The sequence below is a fragment of the Mercurialis annua genome, linkage group LG8 (genome assembly GCF_937616625.2).
Source record: "Mercurialis annua linkage group LG8, ddMerAnnu1.2, whole genome shotgun sequence".
Classification (NCBI taxonomy): Eukaryota; Viridiplantae; Streptophyta; class Magnoliopsida; order Malpighiales; family Euphorbiaceae; genus Mercurialis; species Mercurialis annua.
In genome coordinates, this window is record NC_065577.1 from 38,185,696 (window position 1) to 38,193,457 (window position 7,762).

Consider the following 7,762-nt stretch of genomic DNA (forward strand, 5'->3'; position numbering starts at 1 on the left):
TAATATTTATTTTTGATGAATTAATAATTTTAAATCATTATTTTGTTTAATTTACTTGATAAATAAATAATTGTTTGATGATGCTTTGAATTGATTTCGAAAAAAAAATTATCAAATAAAACCAAAATAATTTTACTGGTTTATAATCTATTTGGTTTGATTTTAGTTTAGAAATTTATCAAACTAGTATAATTGGTTTGGAATAAAATATCAATGATAAATCAATTAAAACAAACCATGTACACCCCTACTTAAAATGGTATTCAATATAAAATATAATATAATCATAAGGAGCTGACTTTCTTAAGTGAAATATTTGAGCATATTTGTATTTAAAAATATTTAATTTTGAAATCAAAATAATTCAATTATTTTTTAAAAATAACTTAAGTAAAATATCTAAATTTTCAATAACAAATAATTATTAAAAGTACAATATAAAAGACCAATAAAGGTTGATTTTCCGTGTCATGTAATCCGTATATATTCATGTCGTAGTTGAATTTTATATATCAAATTATATCGTATTCGTATTTAAACTAATTGTCTTTATAACTAAACGAATTAATTTGATCCGTTTATATGCCACAAACAAGAATTACTAGATCTACATGCAAGTGCACTTGGGGATTTGGGATTTGAAAACCCACATCGGAAGAAAGAAATTGAGAGGCAAGCAAACAGCTTATAAAATGGGTAGCGTATGCATCGTAGAAATTACGAAGCCGTGCGGTGAGCCCATAGCGAACTATTCTTTCGCCTTTTACTAAAGAATACCGTGTGCTCGCCGCAAAGGCAAAAGGGCTCAAAAACTACCCACCTTTCATTTTTTTTTCAATAGCACCCTGACCTTGTAATTTTTTCAATAGCACCCTATTTCGTATTTTTGGATTTCAATAGCACCCCGACCTTGTAATTTTGTCAATAGCACCCTATTTCGTATTTTTCGATTTCAATAGCACCCTAAATCATCAAATTAAACTCATTTATCGAGGACTTATTTGAATTTTTTTTAAGTTAAAAGGACTTGTTTAAATGTGTTCAAGTAGAAAAAAGTATAATTTCACCTTTAAATTTAGTTCTTTTGAAAATTTTCATCCTTATAGTAATCAAATCATCTAATTTTCTCAATTAGGGTGCTATTGAAATTGAAAAATACGAAATAGGGTGCTATTGACAAAATTACAAGGTGAGGGTGTTATTGAAAAAAAAATGAAAGCTCGGTAGTTTTTGAGCCCTTTTGCCCGCCGCAAATAACGGCATACGCCTATTTTTGGAGGATTTTCCTTTTGGGAGAATCCGCACCAATTTAAGTTTAACGTTAAGTAAATGCCAAGGGCTAAAATGCTATTTTTATTGGCCACTTTTTGCATCTATGGAGTATTGTTATCGAGTGAGTTTAAATTGATTATTTTTTGCTAAAATATTAGAATTATTTTAAAATAAATGATTAATTTCTATATTTTGGAAAAGGCCTAATTATTTAAAAACCACCCACCTTATAATTTTTTTTTCATTTATACCATGACCTAGAAATTTTTTCAATTGTACTCTATTTTTGATTTTTATGTTTCATTTATACTATATATAAAAGCACGGATGGGGGGGGGGAGGACAGGCACATTTACGTTAATGTCCTTTTCACTTTATAAAATTTAATTATTAATTAAAATCTATTAAGATAATTATTAAAATTAGAATACTAACTAAAATAAACTATTATATTAAGATAAGTTAGAATACTAACTAAAATAAACTACTATATAAAGACAAGTTAGAGTACTAACTAAAATAAACTACTAGAGTTTTAACTAAAATAAACTACTATAAATTACTATATTAAAATAGGTTAGAGTACTAATTGTACCTTATTGAAGTTAAGATTACTATGAGAATTAAAATTATGCTTAGGACTTAAATCAATGACAAATTATATACATTGCACGGGTATATTTTCTCATGATTTAGTTTGTTTAATCACCAAGTTTTCATAAAAAAAACACACCAAGTATTCGATAAATTTGTAAGATTGATTGATTCTAAATATGTAGTATTGATTAATTCAGAATTGTCATGAATATATTCCAATGAACAGTAGAAAACTCTAATGATGGTGGATACCCGTAAGTTCTTTTGAGATTTTGGTAATGGTTGATCCAATCCAATTGTTTAGTGATAAATTGATAACTATCACACGATAGTAATTGCTATTTCATATTTTCTATTAAATTTTTTTATAATTTAAAATTTGAATATCAATTTAATTTTTTAAACAATTAAAATTATTATCTAAAATATTTAATATAAGCTAAACTATTTCAAATTAACTACTTTTCAAAAATTTATTTGATAATTTGACGAGTCACACTACGAGCCACGTGCGAAATACGGATGGGGAACATGCACATTTACGTTAATATTCTTTTCACTTTATAAAATTTAATTATTAATTAAAAACTGTTAAGATAATTTTAAAGTTAGAGTACCAACTAAAATAAACTACTATATTAAGATAATTATTAAAGTTAAAGTACTAACTAAAATAAATTATTATGTTAAGATAATTATTAAAGTTAGAGTACTAAATAAAATAAATTTCTATATTAAAATAATTATTAGTCAAAGTACTAATTAAAATAAATTAATATGTTAAAATAATTATGTAGAGTACTAACTTAAAAAAAAACTATTTAAATATTTAGTAATTTTAATTTTAATTTTTTTAATCATATAGAATTTTAAATAAGGTAAACTATTTCCAATAAATTACTATTTTAATTATTATTTACTATTTTCTATTTAAATTTTCTATAATTATAAAATTTGAGTATCAATTAAAAATGTTAACCTATTAAAATAGTCATTTAAAATATTAAATAAAACAACTATTCCAAATTAATTATATTTTAAATATTTTTTGATAATTTGACGAGTCACACTACGAGCCACGTGTGTAACACGTAAACTAAAAACTAGTTTGTATAATTTTTTTGATAATTTAATTAATTTAAAGATAAAAATATTAAAAACAAGATACATAAATGATTAACATTAACGTTTAATTAGAATATAGGTGAAAAATAAAGGACTAATTTAAACTTTTTTTTAAAAGAAAATAGGTCAATTTAACTCATTAGGGTAGAGATGACATATAAAAATCAAAAATAGGGTACAATTGAAAATTTTCCTAGGTCATGGTATAAATGAAAAATAATTAAAAGGTGGGTGGTTTTTAAGTAATTAGGCCTTTGGAAAAACTTTTTGGTCTATTGTAATAGGTATTGTTTATAGATGTCTAAGTTAGTTTTATATTTGTAATTAGATTTTTCCTTTATCTATCTGAAACATAGTTTTTGTTTTAATGTTTTATTTTAAAATAAATTATTTTAAGGCCCCTCATGTTTGTGGTAATTAACAGTTTGGTACATCTTATCTAAAAATCAAATGATTTCATACCTCATTTTTGATTTTATAAACTATAAAAGCTTTCTGTTAGTTCCGTTAATAATTTAAAACTTACTTTCAAACGATTTTAATACCTCAATTTTAATTATATAAACGATTTAGTATCTTAGTTTCAATTATGTAAACGATTTGTTATCTCATTTCCAAACAATTTAATACCTCACATTTTATCCCGTTAACGATTGAGTACTTATATTTAATAGAAGGACCTTATAATTTACAGAAATAAAATTGAGATACCAAATCGTTTGATTTTCAATCAAAGGGTACCAAACTATGAATTATGAAAAATGTGAGGGGTCTTATAATAATTTTCTCTTTATTTTAATTGATAATTTTAATCTATAAAATAACAATTACTTTTTTATAAATAAATAATTATAACATTAGCATTATGAATACCATTTCTCTTTAAATAATAAAAGCTCATATAAAGATGTAAATTTAATGTAATTGAAGAATATAAAAGTAAAAACAATGTTATTCGATAAAGTTTCTTAATAATTTGTAAATAGTTTTTTGAATTAAATTAAATTGGAATAATTATTATATTATTTTAACAATATAATAAAATAGGAAAAGGTAAATTAGTAGTTGTACAAAAATTAAAATTAAAATTCTAAATATAGAAGTATATTCAAACTTAAATTTTAGTTGTTAGAATTAATTTTGTTATGCATAAAATATGCTTTAAAAGATTGAAAAAAAATTCTTTAAAAAAGTGTTAACACAAATTTCAATAATTTAAGTTTAAGAGAGGGATATAATTGTATAGCCATGTGGTTTATAAGTGTTAGGATTATTTTTAAAATTCTAATTAGTTTAGAATTTTAATTTATCCTAATACGTGCTATATATTAATTATATTTACCGTGTAGAAAAAGGAAGTCTAATCTTATTAGAATTTGGACTCCTTATTCCTTTTACCTATTTTGAACTCAATAAATAGACAACTTGTAACTTTTAGAATTTAAAAGTGCGAGGCAGATTAGTACGATCAAAGTATTATTTGGGTTTATTGTTGGGTTTGATTAAAAAATATATACCATGCTTTTGTAATATTCATCTATTAGTGAATAAACATTCGTTTCTTTGCCCATGGATTAGTTTATCACGAACCACACAAATCTTGTATTTGTTTTTTAGTTCGATTCTATTTCCACAAGCTTGATTCTTTATAAATTTCTTGCTATTCAGGTGCGACTAATCTCACAACAAGTGGTATCCAAGTGATGGTTCTGATTTGGGAAATATTCTGATATGGTTATAGAGAAATTTGAATTTTAAAAGTTTGCTCGCACCATGAATTTTAAATCAAGATGTGTGACTATTTGACACAAACTGGATTGCAAAAAACGTTATTGTAGAAGGAGAAGATGATACAAAAGATGATAAAAGACGAGATTGAAGATTTCAATGAGAGAGCTCTATCTACCATCCTGTTATGTTTTTTTGATGATATTTGCGTGAAGTTCTATGCGAAAAAATCCGCCTTAAATTTGTGGAAGAAACTTGAATCGCAGTTCTTGAAGAAAATCTCACCAGTAAACTTCTCTTTATTTGAATGGCTCCTTTCAAATTCAAAATTTTTCCATTGTCTTCAAGTCCACTTAGATGTTCACACTTAAGCAAAATAACATTTAATTCCCTCCATTTTTATCATATTGCTTAGGTTTCAAATATCTAAATGGATTTTAGAAAAATGGAGGGAATTTGGACTTGAGGTGATCCACTCTCGGCTGAACGGTACGTCTTTGAAACTACATTTTGAGAAATTGAACTCCATTATAAATGGATTTGGAGAGTTTGGATATTAAATTGGATAAGAAAGATTATGTTGCTTCATTCATTACCTTATGATTATAAGCAATTGGGTTAATGTAAAAAAAAATCACGAACTTTACACGTTTCCTCATTTTAATCACGCAGTTTAAATTTTCTCATTTTCATGCACGAACTACTACTTTTTCTCTAATTCATGCACGGTGTTGAGGTGACTCATTCATTAGTGTAAAATAACCTCCACCTCAGCGAATTACACCAATGGAGTCATGACACCTTAGCACTGTGCATGAATTTGAGAAAAAGTGTTAGTTCGTGCATGAAAATGAGAAAATTTAAACTGCGTTATTAAAATGAGAAAACATGTAAAGTTGGCGAATCTTTATGACATTAACTCTAAGCAATTCCGTGAAAATTTATTTTTTGAATATGGCACACTTTCGGTTGAGGAGTTAAATCTGTCCTATTTTTGAAGGAGCTAATGGGGAATGTTAGCAAGATGTTTGATACTGTTCTTACAATCACTACTAGCATGGATACAAATTATGATAACAAGTGTCTGAAACACAAAAAATCTACTTGTAATTATTGCAAGAAGAATGGGTATCTAAGAATGATTATTGAAAAAAATCCAAAAATCAAAAACTACGAAAGCCTAACGTTCAAACCAATATTGTTGAAGATGAATTAAATGAGGACCATGAAGATGTGCTAGCAATTTGGGACGCAGAATCAGGTTTTAGGAGGAGCCGCTTCTACAACCAGTTTAACCTAGAAAACCGTTTTTGTTCCAAAAGTGCAATATAAACAGATAAGTTTGAATTTTTACGCAGAATCGGGTTGATCATATCACATTTGTGCTAATTTTGATTGGTTTTTTGACTATAATAAAGTTGACAATGGAGTTGTAGTTATGAGCATTGGTTTAGTCAAGATCAAGATATATGATGGAGAAGTTAGAACATTCACCGACGTTCGACATGTTTCTGAAATGTGTAAAAATCTCATTTCTCAATCTACTTTATAAATACGTGGATATGATTTTTTATTTATAAAGTTGTTCAATTATTCATATAATTATTTATTTTGTCGTCTCTTATTCATAGATTATTGCTACTGATTTTGTAAAGAAAAAATTGATTTATGGTGCATTTATAGTAATTTTATAATCTATTTACGTTTTAGTATATTTTTGGTGTATATATAGTGTATTTCTGCCGTTTTTAGTATATTTATGGTGCATTTACTGTGTTTATGGTGTATTTGGAGCGTTTATGGTGTATTTGGAGTGTTTATGGTGTATTTGCAGTGTTTTATGATGTAAACCACAAAAAAACACTACAAAATGCCATAAATACACTATTTATACACTATATATATACTAATCTTACACTATATAAACACCATAAAAACACTATATATACGCTACTGTTACACTATAAAACAAAATTAAAAAAATTACAGGAAAAAATCTATAAAAAATAAAAATTAACACTATATATATACACTAACTTACACTATATAAAAGAATTGTCGGTCGGTTTGGTCAACCGACCCGTAAAAACCAAAAACCGAAATCGGAAATCGAAAAAAATGTATTTTTGAAATTAAAAAAATAAAAAGATATTTTTCGTAAATAAAAAAAAGTAAAAAAGAAAAATCAAAACTTGGCAGATAAAGGTATAAATAAGTTAACAAAACATGTATTTCAGGAAATTACCACAATTTTAAATAGGAAAAATTCAATCATTTCGCATTTCTTTATTTCACAATAATTCAGAATTTTACAATTTTATTGTTACATCAGAAAGTGTGAGTTGGTTTTTAATGTTTGCAAAAGTTATGATATTTCTAAATAAAATAAAAAAATATTAAAAAAATAATTTGTCAAATTGGAATTTTTAAACAAAAGATATAAAAAACTCTCGTAGTTTTCACAGATCAGTTTTTTTGTTACAGATAAACCCTTTTTATTTTCAAATAAAATAAATAATTCATTTCGTCCAATATCATTAGGAACACTTGTTAATGGTTGACATGTCTCTCATAATCATATAGAAAAAAAAATTAAATTTTTTAAATATTTAAAATATTTACCAAAAATTGAAAAAGTAAGTGTCCAAAAAGTAGTTAAATGAGTTTATTTTCAATTTTAAAACAATAAAGGTTTAATAATGGTTGACATGTGTTATATTTACCGTTTTCTCTCTCCTCTTTTCTCTCTGTGCGTAAGTTAGAAAATAACCGTTTTCTAGCACACGCCATCGCTAATGGTGAGGAAGAGAGCTCAGAAGAAGCCGGTTACACCTTCGATTACGTCTCCGATAGTGTCGCAAGAGCCTACTACAAGTCGAAGAGATCCGATTATGTTGATTGGAAATCAGAAACTGCTGATTGAACCGATGGTCCCTGCATCAAACATTCAAGAATCTGGAATCTTGAATCTTGAAAAAGATGATGAGGTAATTGATGGAATTGATGATTGTGTTGAGAGTAATGCTAACTGTAATGTTGT

The 7,762-nt window shown here is 26.0% G+C and overlaps 1 pseudogene; it reads left to right on the forward strand.

Moving 5' to 3' along the window:
• Positions 1-722: 722 nt before the first annotated feature.
• On the forward strand, positions 723-856 carry LOC126662428 (U5 spliceosomal RNA; annotated as a pseudogene).
• Positions 857-7,762: the final 6,906 nt, after the last annotated feature.